At 39.4% G+C, this 20,977-nt stretch overlaps 1 pseudogene; it reads right to left on the bottom strand.

Moving 5' to 3' along the window:
• Window positions 1–12,234: 12,234 nt before the first annotated feature.
• On the bottom strand, window positions 12,235–13,190 carry LOC125702497 (platelet-activating factor acetylhydrolase IB subunit alpha2-like; annotated as a pseudogene).
• Window positions 13,191–20,977: the final 7,787 nt, after the last annotated feature.

The raw sequence follows: 20,977 nt of genomic DNA, 5'->3' as shown, positions 1-20,977 counted from the left end.
CAAATTGCTACTTAAGGCCTCATCCTGACTGATTAAAAGTTTAATTCTCTCGCTCACCTGTCTGATAGTAGGACAGCCATGAACATGTGAGCTAGTCATCTCAAATTTCTTTTGTCTGCCCTGGGAAGAAACAGAGCCCGGTTACCTATGATTCATCTGACTGGTTTTAGGACAAAGTGAATCACATTCAATCACTTCCAGTTACTCTGCAGTGAGAGCAAAGCAAGCCAAGACAACTACACCAGATGTATGTGTGTACATCTGGTCAAATGAACCCCTATAAAATCATCCAGTGAAATCAGCAGACAGAAATTACTCCCAAATCTGTACTGAGATTAATGAAGAATGGCAGTATTTCTACCGTTGTGTAAAGAGTGTATAAAGGGAGTATTACATTACATGGTCAAAAAATACAAGAAGGTTACTGCTTTTTATTAAAATCAAGAGGATAATAATCCATTCTGCAGTCACCAGTCTCTCCCTCCATTTGCTTCATATCCATTTGCAACCTAGACCCACTTAATGTAATCCCAGCACAGTCTTTCCTGTGTCTTTTATCTCCCTGTGGTGTTGTTCTTCCTTTGTTATAATCTATTATGGACAAATGGTCATTAAAGAGGTCTTCATAACTAACCAGAAACATATACAGACACCAGAGATAGCCATGGGAAAGTAGCCTTGCACATAATTAACAACAGAACAAAGCTGCTGTCCTGCCTGTCTGACAGTTTTGATTGAGGAATTCAGTTCTTTATCTGAACACATGCCACAGACAAGGGATTTGCCAAACCCTACACAGAATACAGGGGAAAATGCACAGAAGGGAAATTTCCCTGTCACTTTAGGTGACCTCTTGCCAGGCAGTGCAACCAGGAATTGGTATCACATCACTTGGATGAAGCACATGTGCCTTTGGGTCACAAAATAAACTTATCTAAACTGGTGAAGAGTCATAGAGAAATAACTTCTCATACACCCCCCCCCCCCCCCCCCCCAAAGAACTTAGTGCAGGCCATGGGGCTGGATGTAACTCCCCCACACTCCATGGGAGTGTCTGAATGCTGAAATGTGGGTATTTCCATGTCATGTAGTTTCTTGCTTACAAGCTCATCAGCACCTCCTGTACAGAAGTATAATTAAAATTCATTTCTTCACAAGGTATGCCATATAAAGCCAAGACACAAGGCCAATTTTATGCCCTGCTTCAGCTTTTACCACTGATTTTTAGTGAAGAAGTACCACCTGCCTTAGGTCTGTTGCAGTGACTGAATCTTGTTTTGTGAAAGAATGTTTGGCACAATCTTAATATAGATTCTAATCACTGTTCTTGTCTGTGCTGAGCCATTAATGTCGTGGTCTTTTGGTTTTAGTACTTTACTATCATAGCAGATGTTTAGAAAATTGTGTTCATGGGATTGGATCCATTGCATCTGCTTCTTCTGATACATGCTGCTTTTCTTGCTCATTGCACTTTCTTAAATTAAAAGAAAAGACAAGAAATCTGATCTCATTCTTGATATTAATCAGAAGAAAACAAAAGAAAACAAAACAAAACAAAACAAAAAAAGGAAACAATATTTACATGTTTGTTTAAGAACTTGTTTGCAAACCAGAACAAGATTCAACTTGAAAAAGTTTCTCCAATTCTCTGAAAGGTCATATTTTATGCCCATCTGTTGATTAAAACTATTTCCAAATGAGGAGAAAAAACATTATCAAATGATGATAAGAATTAACATCATTACATGGCAGCTGTCTTGGGAGGTGTGGTACGCAAGTCATCAGCAGCAGAGTACTGCTTTCTGCCTTTTCTTTGTCCTCTTCTGTGATTTTGTATTGAGGTCAAAAGGCTTTAGATGGCTAAATCTGGGTGAGGTCAACCTCTTCTTGGCTAAATCTGGGTGAGGTCAACCTCCTCTGCAGTGCTAAATTTTGGTCTGGCTGGATGCAGATTCCCACACACTATAGTATTACTCGAGATGTGCTCAAACATCCTGCTTATATGCCAGCTGCTGTTCCAAAAAGACAGAGGTCTTGAACAGGTCCTGAATCATACCTTCAAATCTATCTACCTAGTCTCATTATACACCTGTATGTGGGCAACTAACTCAAGTCAATGTCAGCACTGGCTTTATTTCAAGGAGATGTAGACAATCATAGAAACAAGTCATCTATTCTGCTTACAGCCAGTCCACAGTTCCTACAGTATTCCCTCATTTCAACGCCGGGAATATCTGTTTATCCTATAATTTCCACCAAAACCCATAGAGAGAAGTTTTTACATTCGCTTTCAGAAATCCAAAAATTCACTTTCCAAGATGTGATTCAGCATGAAATATAAAGGCATAGGTATATCCAGATTAGAATGGCAGGAAATTATTCCAAGTAGCTCTGTGAAGAGAATCTCCATTACACTCAGTTTATATATAAATACAAGAACAAACACATAGCACAGGCATTTCAACACCAAATAATAAAAGAAAAGGAATGTTGGTTTCAAGACCCATGCTGTGGCTGAGAAAACAGAAAAGGACACCCAAGCAAGAAACAAAGTGCAAAATGCTGAAATTAAATGAAAGGATTTTGCAAAATGCTCAGTAAAAGCTTAAAAGTATATTAATTATATTGAGTAATCGAGTGTATCAATATAAACATCACCTGTAACAAAGAAGGAATATGCACTTCTGTGAGAGACAGAATCACACACAGTGATTTACATAAGAAGTCAGGAAGAGTTGCTGACATCAGTCTGGAAGGTCACTGTTGAGTCTAGTTGAGATTTAAGTGAATAACCATCTTGGGTTATGCACTTTTGATCAGTGCTTTGGAAATACTGCTGGAACACATACATAACTATGGGTACTGAAATGCAACACAAGTGCTAGTTAGGAAGGCGTCATATAAGATGTCAGGTGCATGCCTACTATTGATAACCACAGAAAATTCATCGCTACAAGTGCAAAGAATTGTTCTTTTTCTTGCCTGGCTTTAGTCTGTGAGCTCTGAAAGTTTGTAAAGAAAATACTGAAGAAAGTGTATCCACATAGATGTGCCCCTAAAAGGTTAGTCCATTGATTGAAGTAAGGATATTCAAAACTGTAAGGTTAATGAGCTAAGGGAAATTGTAGACAGAAAGACAAAACTGGAAAACTTTCCAAATAACTTCATATTTAGAAGCCCTTTAAATCTTAAATCTTTAAGCTTAAGATTTCTCCTCATAATAACCTCAATGAGATGCAATGGGATTTGGGCAGAAAAATAATTTCTTCTCATGTCAATGGCTTTAAAATTTCAGGGTTTTTCTTTTTTGTTGTTTGTTTGTTTGTTTTTACATTTGCATGCAAATGATATGTCAGTAGAGTTTTTCTAAACATTAAAAGGGAAAAAAAGAAGAAGAGACCAAGAAAATACTATGAAACCTGTAATTCCACAGCTGTTACTGATCCTACTGCTCTTGAAGACTGTGTCCTCTGAATTTGCCCTGAGGTTGCTGTATTTCGAGCTGATTTATGAGCAACAAATCTACTCTTCCTAAGTCCTCTGCATTTTTTTCAGGCTCTTCAAATCCCTTGCTAAAGTCAAACATCCTTTGAAAAGCAGAAGTATATAACAGGTGAGAGATCTGTTTACCAGATGGAAATTTATTAGAGAGGGAGGAGATGACAACTTGGTACATTAAATTTTTGTTTTTCTTAATAAGAGGAAAAGGACACGTGGCTATCATGCAATAAAGGTGAGATTCTGCCTTCTGAAATATTTGTTGAAGAAAACAACAATGAAGTCCGAATGCAAAAAGGTAACTTCCACAAAGGTTGACTTCCAAGGTTGGTTCTCTTGTCAGCCAAGCCACAAATGCCTCTTTGCTTTTTTTTTTTTTTTTCTAAAATTTTCTGCAGCGTCAGAGACATCTAGTGGTTGAAAAGTGTAAAACAAAGACATAGAATAATGCAATAGTTAAGGCTGGAAAAGATCTCTAAGATCATCTAGTCCAACCATCAACCAGTCATCACCATAGCCAATAGCCATGTCCCAGCACATGCAGCCGCCTAATCCATCTCCCTGAAATTCAGTAGAAATCGTGGGTCAGTCAATGAGCCCTTCCTATTACTGCTACCACACTCCTTCATCTCCCAAAATATGGAGCTGGGAAATGAGAATAGATCTGAGTGAACGAAAATACAAGAGAAATGTGAGCATGGGAATGAGATAAAGTTCTGTGATATACTGGTGCCTTAACCTGGAGCATAAAGCAACTCAAATGAACTATTTGAAATATAAGCTTAAATCTCACTCAGAATCACATGCAAAACAGAACAACAACAACAACAACAACAAAAGTTTCTGTTTGTTTTCCTAATTTTTTTTTTTTCACAACCTTTGAAATTGCCAACATGGACCATGACTGGAAATGTTAAGTCAGGTCATCAGCTGTTACTGGAATTCAGAGAGGTTTCTGGAAAAGTCGAGCAAATAATTTCCTGTCTACTGCTGAGAAAATCACTCTGATGCAAACTAAAAAGACCATGACAGGATGGAATTCAACACTTGGCTGGACAAAATAGGACAGTTTTCTTCCTGCTGCAATTCTGTTGAAATCAGGGGAGATACACAACAGATCAATTTGGTCAGTGCATTTCAATAATAACACAAAGGTTCCTGCTTTAAAAAAAAAAAAAAAGAAAGAAAATCAATCATAGTTCAGAGCTTGACTTCTATTATCTGAAAAAATGTGGGATTCCATTCCAGTTCACTAGAAGTTAATGATTCCTAAGGGAAACCATAGAGGAGAGATGTGGTGCACACCTACATCTTATTCCTGAAAGGAGGAGGCACACTGAGATATACATATACAGCACTCATCAGCTTCATAGTGTAGATGAATTCTGCAGACTCCCAGGCAGTTTTGCTATTTAAGGCACTAGTACATGTGGAGACAGTATAGCAAATGAGATACTTCATAAATACAAATACATACTTCTGTACATTTTCCTCTAGGTAACTACGTCCAGTCCATATGGATAAGATAGAATGTCTGTTGTGTTGTCTATAAGTTGCACAAACGTATACAGGAGATGAGGTGGGTGTGTTTTGCTGGCTTGCAAATTTTCTTGCTCTCTGTATTCTAGGCACCCACTTTCCTTGCTGCTTCATCCTGGGATATCAGCAGGCCTTTAGGGAGAAAACAGGACAAGGATGCACCTTTCCAAAGAGCATCTGAGGATGCTGAGCCAGGGGAAGCATCTGGGATTCCAGGTGAGGCATGGAACAGGGACAGCGAGGAGACATCCAGTACCCACAAACTGGGAAAGGGCTGAGAAAGCTGAGGAATAAACAGCTCAGCCAGCCTTGGAGGAGATGGAAAGCAAAGAGATTTATTCAAAGGTCACCCATTTAGCTTGTTACAAAGAAAAATCTGTCACTGAAGATACAAAGTCCTCCATGTGAATAGTGTGCCAATGACCAAGAGCTCCATGAAAGAAGACTCAGTTCTGCCCTGTACACTACAGGCAGAGTGAAGCCATGGTGGAATGAGCGAAATGCAATCATTGCTCTTCCCTCAGTTGTGCAAGAAAGGAAGTCTGGGGACTGATTCTTTCAGTCTCTGATGAAGCTTTAGGCATTCACATTATCTGTTCTTTCCAGAGAATCAATGATGCAATTGCTCTTGCAATTTTCTCTCTTCTTCTGTATGCAAGCCAGGACAAGCCAAGCATGTAAGCCCACATATAAACTGCAGAGTTATGTGATACATTGAAGCTGCAAATTAATAATGAGTTCTACATTTTCTCAAAATGGTAAATATAACAAGCTCTTTCTCAGCTCAGGTGCTTTGTTTATTATTCTCTTACCACTGAGGATTTTGTTACATCTACCCAAACTATCCTTTAATTGTCTCAGTCTTTTACATGTAAGCATCTGGTGCAGGTTATCAATACAACATATCAGCTATCTGTTCACTCTACAGAGCAGCCTTCCAGTGGCAAAGACGCAGTGGCCCTCTTTGGGAAAGAGTTAAAAAATCAGTTGGCTCTGGCATCACCATAGATGTCTCAATCTGCTGCTGCTGTCTTTTTTTCCACGATGCCGCTGTGTTCCTGTCAATATCATAACTGCCTCTCCACAATAACTATTATGTTCTGTCATGTCAGTTATCCAGAGCACCTGTTAAGCTGACCCATCATACAGCAACTCTGAGCTACTCGCGTCCTATTTTTTTGGCTGGTGACCAAGAGGCTCACATTGATTTTTTTTTACTAATTCCCGGCAAGATCAATGCACAACTGAAATTCAGTGCCACGCGGCTCTCTTCATCACTGTAATCAGATAGCTGGCTGCAGCATGCAGCAGACACAAGGGCAGCAAACAAAGAACAGGCGGAATTGGAGATAAGGAACACAGTATGCTGCAAAATGTCTCCATCAGCCAAATGGCTTTGAGTTTACTTCCCATCGCTGTCTCCTCCAAACCAATGTTCGCACTCTGTACGAGGATTGTATCTCTGTTCATGTACCAAGCAGCTTAATTTCTCTGTTGGTCTGTAGCTCTGTGAGGGCTCATCTCGGTTATCTGCATCTGTGGATAGGATTTGACTATATGTGAGCAGAAACTTGCAGAGATACATGATGCAACACAGCAAGGTACCTTACTTCTTATCTTGATCCCCGTTTTTCATCTCTCCAGTGGCTTCCCTTTATCTGTTATGCTTTGGACCTACCCAAGGCACTGCAGAAAACACAAGCAATATTTTTCTGCCTGATTTAACTAAGTGACAGAAAGGCAAGATGTTGGTGACTCTGGCTGTTTCTTTGTTTAAAAAATGACCAGGGCAAGTAGACAGCTTCAAGCAGCTGTCCAGGGAGGGGCCTGCCGAAGGAGGTAGAGGAGTCACCATCCCTGGAGGTGTTCAAGAAACATGGAGATGTGGCACTGAAGGACATGGTTAGTGGGCATGGTGGCAGTGAACTGATGGTTAGGCTAGGTTATCTTAGAAGATTTTTCCAACCATAATGATTCTGTGACTCTGTTTCAGCTACCAATGACATCCTTGGGCAGCATCCACACACCCAGACCAGTGCTGTGATCAGGGAGTGGTAGCAGCACTTGGAGACTGGTCCCTCTTGATTAATGGTTAGACAAAAATTTAACCATTAACTAGGAGAGTTAAGTCGTGTGCCTGTGACTGTTCTGAGCTGCTGAACCAGCTCTGGCTTAGTTTTTCTACTGAACTCAGTGCAGATGACAAACATCAGTCCTGCTCAGCAAGCTGTCCCTCAACGACCTTCCAGATATTAGAGCTGATGTTAATAGAGAAAAGTATCCTGTTACAAAGCACTGCAACAGACTGACCAGAATGGTTGTGGAATCTCCTTCTCTGGATGCTTTCCTGTGCGTCCTGCTGTAAGGAATCTACTTTAGCAAGAGTTTGGACTTGATGATCTCCACTGATTCTATGATCTTTTTCAGGATGAGGACCCAGAGAGCCTTAATCATTCATAAGCTTTTCTTTTGCATCTATTTATTCAACTTTCCAAAGAACAGAAGCAAACATACCAGTAGATTAATCAGTTTTCAATTAGGCTTAGGCTACTGAATGGAGAGCCTCAAGCACCTTTTAGATATTTTCCAAAATCATTCTTGGAGGTTTAGGGGTTGAGGCGAAACTGCACAACATCTGATGTATTTCTGCAACAAAGAAGGAATTGGACTATAATGACTGTATTATAATAGCTTTTCTTTGCTCTGTTTTTCTTCTTATAGGTAGTTCCAAAAGTAATGCCTCCTGTTTTACTCCATGGAAACTACAAGGGGTACAAAGAGCATAGCAGAGCAAATTCTCAGCTGCAAAACACTACATTTCAACATAATCACCTCTGTTAGCTATACATTTTCACATACATTTCAGTGATGAACAAGAGTCTGCATGCCACACTCAAAAAAATCAGGAGCAGTGGAGGTGACCCACTGCCATTGCCACCACTGCTGAGACGCACCACCCACCACCTCACTGTGCTCACATCCACTGCTTGATCTCCATAAACATTCATCAAGCATCAAAGAATGCCAACGAGTACCATTTTTTCTACATGGAAATACTCAGTTCCACACCTTTGCTTCATACACACTTCCATGTCACTCTGTTTTCACAGACTGCCCCTCTGCTGCCATCTGTCACACAGAAACAAATTGGTGGGAAGGTGGGAAGTTCATTGGCTGCTATGTGGCTACGAGCATCTCCCTAAACATAACTAGCTGTGAGATCAAAGCTTGTTTCAAACAGCCACTAAGTCAGACAGACTCATATAGATCGGTGTATGCCATCCCCTATGGCACAGCAACAGTATTTCTGGCAAGTGCTCACAACACCAGGTATCTGCCTAAACCATCTATGCTTTACTATTTGTCACAATAAGCCCTCCCTCTGTAACTGCGTTGCTCCAAATTATGTATCAGTAAAGTCCTGTTGGGAATTTCCACATTTGCTTTGCTGAAATTTTCCATGTAGACGATAACACAGCAGTTCTTATAAGCCTATCTGCTGGTATTACTAGGAAAATAAATCAGATCAGGTCTAACGCAGAAATAAATCAAGCACACCAGCTGACACTGACAAACCTCAGTGCTTTCATTAAATGTCAGCAAGCTTTTCATTGCTTATGCTTATTTTTATTTCATTTTAAATTTTTCTCATAAGTGCTCTGTACTTAATGTCTTCCAAATCCACTACTCTCCCAGTGCTTCGAAACATAGTATATCTCCTCTGCAAAATCATGCACCGAGCTTCAGATAATATATGTTTCAACCTATTGCATCACATTATTACTCTTCTTTAATGGGTCTTCCTAGGACAAAAAGTAAATTTAAAAATAACCTCCTCCCAACCAACCAACCAAATAAATAAATAAATAAATACATAAATAATGTGATTAAGTAAGCCATCATAAGGCCATACCAGTTCTGGACAACACAAAAAATATTCCTATTTATAACTGCCTCTTGAAATTATAGCCTGATGAGAATTAAAATAGTAGCTTTCAGATAACTGAAGGTCATTAATCCTTGGCTGTATGTCAGTTCACATTGAGAAAAAAAGAACATAAATAATCATTTCACACCTTATGTTAGACTGCAGGTCGTATCAATATCACCAGGATTCCTCTCTTGAAACAAAATGATAGATTTGCTCATAAGGTTTTTCCTTAGCACACCTCAACCTACAACACTTGCACACATCTCAGAGAAACGATTTCCTGACAGATTATTTGGAGTGAAAAATACTAGCTCTGAGCTGTATTAAAGTGTGCCATTAATGGCTGCAGAGCTTTTTCAGTAATCTAATGATTCCAACGTTTAAAAATTCAATTTTCTGAAACCTTATGTTTGTACATTCGGATTGCCCACTTAAATAATTCATTGTTTTTAAATAATGTTTCCACACATTATATCTCCCTTTCTTCAAGAGAAAAAAGGACATATTAAGAACCAAGTGCGCAGATGAGTTCTTTTTGAATATGTTTCTTCTGTATATGGAAAGTAGTATTAAAAGTATTAAATCATCCTGTCTCTGGGAACACATATGAACTGTAAATGAATGAGGTAGGCAATTTTGCTTAATTAGAATCAATAGTATCATCCTTTAATTAACCAGTATTGATTGCATTATGCAGAGGGCAGCCTTGCAGAGGATATGTTTAAATGTTATTTCTGTATGACTTGCAAAAATATGTCAAGGGTCAAACTGAACTTGTATGGAGAGTATTCCATCTGGGGGGGGAGCAATCGCCCAGAATTTAAGGGTCCTTCCCATAAAGCATGCATGAGTGGGAAGCCAATGTTAAATCCTCAAAGGAGAAGAGCAAGCTTTCACTCAGAGATGAGAGGTTTTGTAGTCCTCCTCCAGAGGAGCTCTGGAGAAGTACACATCCCCTTCCCACCCATTCCTTGCATCAGGAAGATCAGTAGAGTAATGCACAGATCAGGACCCTCACTGCTTTTGTAGCATCTCCCATAAACATACAATGCATGATTTCTTGTCACTGCAGTATATGACATGATGAGAAAATAAACTGGTCTCATGTATCTTCTCTCTGCTCTGAGTGCAGCAGCTCCCAGCAATTAATGGCACAGGGGTGCTGATGTTCCCATTTTCCTGCACACGCTCCAAGTGAAAGTAATCACAGAACTGTGGACTGCTGAACACTGAAATTGTATTAAGCCAGCAATTAAATGCTGAAACACACACCATTTCATGTCAATACCTCTGACATGAGGAATGCTCCTCAAAAAAACTGCCTGTGCAGCTTCCAGACACTTCTTTACAGTAGCCTGATAGGCCATGCATCATGGGTAAATGTGAACTAAAAAAAGGCAAAAAGCTTCTGAGTGCCAGTCTGTGAAGTCCATGCAGACTGGAAATTAGCTGGGCCTCCCAGAGGGAAAGAAAAAGAACTATCAGTGTATGAATATATCTCACAAGGTATTATAACACCAATAGAAAATTTCATGTTCAAACAAACATGGCCTCTAATGGGTAACAGCAGGTCATTGCAGAAGCTATTTGTTTGCACACTGTAACTCTTGACATTATTTGTCATTATGAGAATTTGAAGACCATAAAATTCTACCCAAGATAAGGCTCACGTTATATATGTGTATGTATATAGATATACACATATACATACATGTATATACATACACATGCTTGGCACACAAGCTCTTCTTTATTGCTTTTCATGGTGAAAATTCATAGTTAATGGTAGTGGAAGCACTATTTTATAGCTGAGAATTATAGTATTATTGTGTTATTAGTATCAGTTGTCATTTCCATGGGGAGAAGTTGGAGGCATTACTTTCAGAGTAACCCACATATATATATATTTTTTAAAAGATACAAACATACCAAGAGAGGCAGCCCTGGTTCCCAAAGGCCTTCTAGAGAGGGACTGAAGGAGGAAGGGAAAAACTAACTCAGAGAGATGAAAAGCCTCCCAGCCTCACAGCAGATCACAGATGAAAAGTCTTGCAGGCTTCAAAGCCTCACTTCAGTGCTCTCAAACTGTCTTCCCTCCTTTCTTTCTGGCAGCAGGGACTGATACATCAGATTTGGCTCTGAAAACACAGGTAGCTACAGCACCAGACAAATGGGAGTGAGCTTTTCTCGTTACAGAGTCTGTGTCCAGCAGTGGGATACTGCAGTGCAGCAATGTAATAAACACATGGGCACACACAGCACCACACAGGGCGGTCAGTCTGGGCATCCCTGTGCCGATTCTCCCAGTCCATCAATGGAAAGGAAAACTTTTGTGCTCTCCGTATGGCTGAAACGTGGCTGTACACAGACACACCTGTAAGAGTGGGCACCTGCCAAGGGAAAGCATAAAGGCCTGTCGTTAGTTCTGTCAGTGAATGGGGTAAAGGTGTAACATCCTCTCTGGCAACAAAACTAAAAGGTGCCAGGGGTGTGAGCATTACTCCGTCAGCAAAGCAGCAAGGGCAACGTGAACAAAGATACTCCTGTTCATTTCAATATATTACATTGATTGGGAGTAACATTCAGGTCAATTTTTCCTCTAGTCTTTTCAGTGAAATTATATATTTATTTGATTATTCACTTTCTAAGTAGTCTCCATTCCCAAGCTTCCCTTTCTGGATTATTTTCCACTAGCTGCCATTAATACAATCCTAAGGCTAATGAAGCACTCAATAGAATATAAATACTAATGAGGTGTGCTGGACTCTGCAGGTCTGTAGGGGGAAGAGAATCGAACAGGTGAGTGAAACCATGAAATTACACAGCTGCTATGCAGTAGATACTGTTTAAGTTTGTTGTCGTATTCCTTATCCTTTCATTTCTGTTGTCCACATGAGCCTTTAAGTCAAGAGCAGCTCAGAAGATTTTTTTAGATTTCTAAATTCCAGTTTCATGCTGCTTCAGAAATAAAAAGTGAGAAAGCAACATGTGCCACTTAAAAACCCCAGCAAAAGGAAAAAAAAATAACAAAAGTAGAAACCTTTCAAAGGTGGGACTGAGATTGGAAAAAGCTCTGTTATTAGCAAGTGGAATGCCATTCTTTTTCACAGGCCAATACACAGAGCACAACCCTGACAACTGGGAACAGTGAGCCAGGAGCTGTGTATAGGCTGTCAGAGACAAAGTTCTGGGACAACCACAGAACAACAAATACAAGAGAGGGGCACAGAGTGGCAGTCCTGTTCCCATTTTAATTGAGGAATGGTTTAAACGTCAAACTCTTCTTCAGTTAATTTCCTCCTGCAGTAAAACCAACCAATGAGTTTGGCCTGTGGCCGATGGGTATTTATCAGGTACATGATAGCATCAGTTCTGCCTGCTATTGTTTTTATGATGGGTAGTGTTTTTGTAATGATTTGTTCCAACTCAAATAATTATGACCTTTGATTTAATGTTGTTCATTTCACCATTCTTCAGCCTCCACAGAAGATATTCAGTGGTGTCTCCACCAATCCCAAAATTCAATGCATGAAGTGATGAGAAAGAGCACTCGCCATATCTCATACTGCTGAAGCAACTGCACCATGGGGTTTTTTCTCTTTGCAGTCCAAGACAGATCTTTTATGCTGCAACATCTGTCTGTCATCTCACTGAATATCCTCAGCAGCATGATAATCAGAGGGCTGGAGCACCACCCCTATGAGGATAGGATGAGAGAGCTGGGCTCTTCAGCCTGGAGAAGGCTCCAAGGAGACCTTATAGCAGCCTTCCAGTACCTGAAGGGGGGCAAACAGGAAAGATGGGGAGAGACTTTTAGAAAGGCAGGTGGGGACAGGATGAGGGGAAATTGTAAAGTGGAAGAGAACAGATTTCAACTAGATATCAGAAAGAAATTCTCTACTGTGAGGGTGGTGAGACATTGAGACAGATTTCCCAGTGAGGTTGTGAATGCCCCCTCCCTGGAAGCATTTGGGGCCAAGTTGAATGGGTCTGTGAGCATCCTGGTCCAGAGGGAAGTTTCCCTATCTACATCAGGGGGATTGGAACAAGATGATCTTCAAGATCCCCTCTAACCCAAACCATTCTATGATTCTATGATTCTGTGTGGAACTGCTGCTGGATTCTAGTCTCCTTCGCCCACACTATTAGGCAGCAGTGGCTCCCTCCTAACTCGATGGCTCACTTGAAAAGCTGTTATAAGTGGAAAAGTTGTTGCTGACATAGTTAGAGAGGAAAATAATGTAGTTCTCTTGCCAGAGTAGATAAGTCTTCCCCTGCAATGACATGAGCTATTTAAGCAAAGGTCTCTCTTACTGTTGAAAGCTGGGTATATAGAGAGTTTGTCGAGATAATTATCCCCATTAGAGACTAATATTTTCATGCCTTTTCCTGTCATGTGGGCAAAATTTCACAGAGTTCAGCTGATATTTATGGGAAGATATCTCTCATGTAATCTTACCTCGGTTTTCTGCAGTAAGGAATGACATTGTAGCTCTGCAAAACCCAAACAGGAAGAAGTGCCCTGGCAGGGATTCAAAACAGCTTTTAATTCGCTGCATGGCAGTGGTCAGGAAAAAAGAGTTCCTGCAAACACCTCTAATTAATGACAAAAGCAGAAACAACCAGCAAAAAACAGTCTGAAAATGTCTAATTAGGCAAAAGCGATGGCCCAATATCTCTTCAAAGAATATGGTTCAAGTCCACCTATTTCCCTTTGACTCTTAACCTGTCTACTGTCCTACTAATCTCCTACTAGTTAGAGTCCTACTAATCTACTATTTGGGCCCTACTAGTCTCTCAGCTGCAGATATGCTAACTAACAACTGAGCAGCAGCAAACTGTGGAGACAGTAAAAGATAGTTGTGATTGACTGACAATATCTTATGTATATGGATTTGCAAATGCATGTATTTTATCTAGTAATGAGGAATGTATCTCAGTGATTAGACTGAAGTATGACATATGGGATTATTTGTTTTCGTTGACACAGATTTAGGCTAAATGGGTTTCAGGAGAATTATTTCTCTGTACTTTGGTTTCCCAACAACACAGTTGCTTGTAATAAATCTGCCTTCTGATTTTTAGGATGGAGTAGCTTGTTACATGTACCTCTAAAAAATTTAGCGTGGGAAAGAATCATAGTCATAGAATCACAGAATGGTTTGGGTCGGAAGGGACCTTAAAGCCCACCCAGCCCCAACCCCCTGCCAAGGGCTGGTTGCTCCCCACCAGCTCAGTCTGCCCAGGGCCCTCCAGCCTGGCCTTGAGCACCTCCAGGAATGGGGCACCACAGCCCTCTGGGCAGCTGTGCCAGGGCCTCACTGCTCTCTGTGTAAAGAAAGTGTGATTTCAGCCTAGAACTGAAGACAGTAAGCTTAAATCAGTCTCCTAAATAGCCACAGAGAACACGAAAGTATATATATGGATTTGATGATAATATTTTTTTCACCTCTTTCCTTGTTGGATACAGTCCTCCTCATGGGAAAGACATTAGAAAGGTGCGCAGAGAACACATGAACAGTTTCCCAGCAGAGGAAACTCACAAGCAAAGAATGAATAAGGTAGTCTCCGTGCTTTCAGCCAGCACTGATGTAATGACCTTATCATATAACGCACAACAGTGAATTAATTCCCCTCTTTGCCTGTTAAAGACATTTGTTCTCTCTCAAATTCCTTGTCAAAACCTACGAACTAGGCCAAAAAAAAAAAAAATCCTAAAAAAAACCACAAAAGTTGTCAGTCTCAGTCACCATCCCATCTCCTTTTATTAATAGAACCTTGACATGGGAGAGTTTTCTGGCCAAGCATTTTTCACACCCAAATAGGCTCAAATAAAAAATTATTGCCAACACAATGATTTAAATGTAAGATGTAACACTACAGCACTTGCCTAACTTGATTTTTTAATGTCAACTCCAATGTGTCTGACACATGTGAGGCATAAATGAATATCCATATTTCTTAGGAATTAAAGGTTCCCTGACAGCTCACGGTATGGAGCATACGGCACTCCCGATGGGTCGTTACTGAGGACTGGCATTATTTTCACCTCCTTTATTCTTCCCCAGCCAGCTTCACAAATGGGAGCCAGAAGAATCTCCCCTCTAACCTCAAGGGCAAATGTCTCAAAATATTTGATATAAACCAGCCTATGTTATATTTGCTAATTGCATTTGTCAATCTCCCTTGCCAAAATTTCCTCAAGTAACAGAACCTTTGGCAACAAACGTGGAGATCTATGTATTTTGGTACAGAGAATGCTTTTTACTGTGCATGAGCTAGGGGCTATAAAAGAGGAATGACTCCTTGTTTCATACAGTTGGTTTGCAGAACTGCCTCAACCCATGCAGTGTCAGAATTGGCACCTTTTCCATTTTAAAATAACTTTTTCTGATGCACTTCTACTTGGTTTCTTTCTCTGCCTCCTAATCTCTTTGTTCAGTACTTCCTCACAACACCAACTCATCACTCCATTCATCTGCATCAATCTGTCTGCTGCTTGCAGACTTTGCTGGGTCTGCCCCATCAAGTGCAGGCACTAAATTCATATTTTTTTTTCAAATCAGTAATTGCCTTCAGCTTCACGCTGTCATTTTTGCTTCTGTTGATGTATATTAGATTTTGGTCTACAGTTTCCTAAGTCTGTGCTGGGTCTTTTGAGTCATGTAAACTCCAGTTCTGCCATTGATTTACAGTCCCATCTTGTTTGAATTTGTTGAAATTATGTTTCAACATATGAAATTTGCTGTTCAACATGGAAAAAGTGACATATGTAGCACCTGTAGATGTGCATTCAGATATCAAGCGCAGTATGTATCTTCTCTAATTCTTTAGGCTGTGATTAATTTAAAATTAAACTAGTAGCTGAATATGCCTGCATATATTTGTCTACATGTGAAGCAGTTTCAGAGTTCCCATTATAGCAGCGCAGACTGACTAATTCATTTGTTCTCATGTAAACCTCTAGTGCTCTTTGAGATGCCCTAAAGCGTTCTATGTGGCTTCCAGACACGTGTTCCAAGTCTCTTGTCAATATAGGAAGTAGAGTCTAGAGCAATTCAATTTATCCTAAGTCTGGCAAAAGCCGTCGGGTCAGCCGAATTGCTTTTCAGGCTCCAGTGCAATGATTAAATTTTCATTGACTAAAGCAGGAGCTCAGGCACTTAACTCACATGTAGGCACCTACACATGGGCATCTGAATTTAAATGCCTTAATCTGGAGGTGACTTCCACTCCACAGGCTCACTTTAGGTGTCTGAACATATGGTGCAATTTGCAATGCTTTAGAGTGTCCCAGTCATCCGTATGAGACTGACAGATATGGCACATCAGCTACTGGAACACTATTCAGAGCCACATGGAATACCCTGGGGCATCTCAAATGGCACTAGAAACTATGCTTAGGCTACTGAATGACTGCATGTCTACAGTATAAATGCCTAAACAGAAATGATTGTGTGAAGCTCTGAGTTAAGGTTTGAATTGTGCCTAGGAAAAGTCTAATCATTCAGGGCCTAAAAAAGACAAACATAGAAAAAATGAATAGAGACTTTGGCCAGAATACCTTGGCTGTATTCTAAGTGAGGATCTGTTGTCATCTAAAAATTAACTCTGAAGTCTAAGTAAATGTCTAGACTTGCTTCATGGTTAATACAAATATAGGTTCCTACAGATGACAATTCATACCACAATAATAGAGAAACTGGATAAATTGCCCTCCAGATAAATTGCTCTCTACAAATTATGGAAGGAACCCAACTAAGTATTTAGATATGTGATACTTAATGGACTAATGTTGAGCAAGATTCCATTCTGCCTTTCCCTTTGTGATTTGGTATTAATGATGCAGCTCCCTAGGTGTCAAACATGGGAAAGCATAGGTGCAAGATTTAAGCACTTGTATAAAGGGTGATTTTCTATCAGCTGACTACAATTCATCATTGTAGCTGTCATCATCGCTTCCTTATAAATTCACTATGTGTATGGTTGTGGTATCACTGTCCCTGGAGGTTTTTGAGAAAAGGATAGATGTGGTACTGACATGGTCAGTGGGCATGGTCGAGATGATGGATTGTTGGACTGGATGATCTTAGTGCTCTCTTTCAGCCTTAATGATTCTTTGATTCTTGTTTCTACGATCTATATCTGCATCTGATACTGCTGTTTCTGAAAAAAATAAATTATTCAGTCATGGAATTCTTTATCATATGTTGATGATTTCCCTCTATTGAGCCATGAGAACTCGTGTTGTCTAGTTGGCCGAAACGTCACAGAATTCTACACAGGAACAGGATAGCATTCTAATAAGGACAAACCTTTCCTTAAGAACGGTGGATCTTTCTCTTGTAGTGTAAATCACACCCAAAGGTGCTCACCTTCCTCTAAACTGAAAAGGGATAGATGAAGGACTTCACACACTAACTAGTGCAAGCCACATTCCATAAGTCACTATGAATGTGTTATCAATTCTTACCATAAATCTACTGCCTCCATAAAGATAAGAAATAGCAACATCCATTTGTGTGCAAGTTACACAGAAATAAAGTAAAATTCAGTCTCTTTGTATGAAATGACAATCACTTTCATCTTTTTTCTTTATTATTTTTTCAATTAAATTATATGCGCTTGTCAGCATATGCATAAACAATGCCTTAAATAATTTTCTTAAAGTAAACAGTACAGAATTAACAGATTTTTAGGGTTTAAATAGCGTTATTCAAAAGCAGTTAATGTGTATGATTTATCCATCACCTTTGTGTGAAGTCTTTGAAAAGGTTCTTTTGTTCTAAAGTTAGGGGGTGGAATAAGAATAACCACAATAATTCATAGCAGTGAGACTCAGGGAGGAGACATTCAAATAGCATTCATCCAGTCACACTGCTGAGATGAACAAAGGGACTTCATCATTTGTATTTTCTGAATTGTGTTGTCAAAGGGCTTAGCCTAGAACAAATCCTCAGACCCAGGTTAATTTTACCAAACTTAAATAAATATACAAATAAATAAAAATTAGATGTCTAGAACAGATTTTTCATATATAAAATACTTATCTAGTCCACACTAATCCTATACATCCTCTTTAGGCAAAGTGAAGAGATACAGATTTCTGGAGGAGAGTTTTCTTGCCCAAAATCAAATGTTTAAGACTAGAAAAGAAGAGTAGACCTCTGGTTTGTGCATTTTCTTTCTGACTTCTCTGCAGACTGCATGTCTACTGTAAACTTAATTTCTAACATTCAGACAAACATAGTTGAGAGAGAGAAGCTCCTCTGAGGTAAAGTGCAGTTCTGTCTTCAGGGAATCTTTTCCCTTCCCTAGAAATATCTGTACATATAGCTAAGATCATAGATGAAAGGAAAGTAGCTTCTCCTTACATTTTTCTAATATAAAACAAACTTAAGCTATTTTGAATAGTACCAAACTCACTATTTGATGTTATTACCTGCATTATTTGCTTGAAAGATTAATCGTTTGAACACAACAATTCATTCTTAGTCATAACCTCCATCTGATTATCACTTAATGCCACTTTTGATTAGCTTAGTGAACCTGTAATATATTTGGCTTAGCAACATGTACAAGTGTGTATTTGCTGGTCCGCACTGCTTTACAAAATCTTTTAAAGTACAGACAATAGGCTTATCCATCTTAAATATCATGAGGATCACAAAGGTTGAATGAATGCATTCCCTTTAAGAAATCGACAAACCACTTTGTCCTAATCTTAAATTAATGAATGGTTGTGTTCAAAATTTTAAACTATAGTTTAGAGCTGATGCACACTAATGAAGAGCAGTGCATTGTGGTCATTTCTACATCCAAGACTCTGAAGGGATGATCAGTTGAGAAAAGGACTGGGAGAACACATCTAAAAGAAAAAAAATACTCTTCCCCTCTTCCTCTGCTTCCCTGCCTCAACAACAACAGCAAAAAATCCACAAAGAAAAAAGGATGAATAGATGACCCCAAAGTAATTGTTGTGGATTTTGATATGAACTTGAAGAACAATCTAATCTGGAAAAAAAAAAAGAAAAAGAAAAAGAAAAAGAAAAAAATAATAAAAATATCTTTTATATTACATCTATTTTTCTATTTTATTCTCAGGTTGTTTTCATTTGTTTCATGCTAATTGTATATTATAGGAGTAATTGAAACTCTAGTATATATTTGGGATGGGTTTACAGGTTTTCATGAATGTGATGGGTGATATGAGAGTATATGCCAAGCAGGCCAGAGATAATTGTAGGAAACACAATTCTTTTATTCCTCCTCTCCATCCTATGTTATTAGAAAACAAGCTCCATCCCCAGAACATGGCTAAATTTCTTTGTAAACAAGAGTACTCTTCAACATGTTGAGGTGCAGAAAGGAAATCAAGTACAGTGAAGAACAACTTCACAGGAGCTCACTGGGCTGTGAAAAGCAGAAGCAAAGAAATAAGCTGACTGTTGCTTTCTGATACACAAGGTTTCACTTCACCTCTGGAAAGCTGAAGTGGCATTGCTGTATTCACAAATGTCTGAAGTGATGATTTGAAGCGTAGGGGAGAAAAAAAAGGTAGTGCTTTTGATTAGACCAAGTGATATTTCTGGATATAACAAGTTTTGGGGGACACAATATGTAGAATACTGAATATCCCTGCTCCAAATAGATGGAAGCCATGACAAAGTAGCAAGGGTTTACATCACAAGATGCTTGGGACAAGGTTCCCTTTGGAGCAGATCAGGTATATTTCTGCACCTTTCCTTGCTTTCTCTTTCTTCAATTTTTCCTTTTTTCTTTTTTTTTATTCTCCTTGGCACTATTCTCTGCTGCTATCCTACTTAGTGAAGACAGCATTCACTCTTCTCTGTCCTGCTTGAGTCCCTGTGCTCACAAGAAAAGTGTGATGGGCAGGACAGCCATCCGGTTTCTGACTTCTTTCTCTTACTAGGAGAGATCTGTGATCAAGTAAGTATTCAACCTATTCCCTCAGATATGATTTTCCCTACCTTTGCCCTACCACTGCCATCACACACATTCCCACTGAGCCATGGGGAAGAACCATAACACCCTACCAATTGGAGGTTTGTGCTAGCTGCACACATGGGATTTTTTTCAGCTCTGTCAGGTAATTCCATTATTGTACCTGAAATCAGTGGTGTCTGGGACTGTTAGTCTATACTTTTCATTTCTTTGATCTTGGAATGTGTTTGTTATGAACAATTGCACATTTATTTAGAGAGTAAGGAAGTGTAAGAAGCATTGAGACTCTGCTTATGGCCTGTCACGTTCTGTTACTGTGCTGCACTTTTTTCTTCTGCCTTAAGAACATTCATTCCATCTCCCAAGGATATTGGTTCCCTACCTCTGAAGCTAAAAATATTCCCAAAATGCCCAGTGGGTAAATATTTTTATGTCCTTCCACTTAGATGAGGCTGTTTTAGAATGATGCTGACTCACATGTGGTCTCTCTTGCATACTAATCAACACAGCAATAATTCAGGTCATTGGACTGCTAAGCATGTTCTCTAATGTATTAATCTTTTGCTGTTAACCTGCAGTATCCTCAGTATCCTCCTTCATTCAGAGCAAAGGAACACAATGAAGCAATGGGAGGATGAGGATTGTTAAATTGAAAGTAAGGGATGAAGTTTAGGTTATTTGTATTACAATACATTTAGATGTAGGAATTGAACTCTGATATCCTGAGTCACAGTCCACTAGCTTAAATCACAAGATTGTCCTTCTCCTCTTCTTCTGCAAGCAAAGGAAGCTTGATGACAGTAATGGTCTCTGCAGCACTTATTTGATTATTTACAGCACCAGCATCCTGATTAACCTTTGTCCTGCTTATACATGTTTTGTAGACCCATATAAAGAAGAAAAAGGTCGACATGTGACTTGGAGAAGCAACAACATTGTTTGAAAAAGCATGTTCAAAACCAGCAGCACAACACCCAGTATGAAACTAATTCATCAAATGTCTGCATGAAACATCTGGGGAATCAATTCAGAAATATATATATA

This window comes from Lagopus muta, chromosome 1 (genome assembly GCF_023343835.1).
Source record: "Lagopus muta isolate bLagMut1 chromosome 1, bLagMut1 primary, whole genome shotgun sequence".
In the NCBI taxonomy this organism is placed as follows: domain Eukaryota; kingdom Metazoa; phylum Chordata; class Aves; order Galliformes; family Phasianidae; genus Lagopus; species Lagopus muta.
Note: the sequence above shows the minus strand (reverse complement) of the source record. Positions and strands in the feature narration are given on the sequence as shown.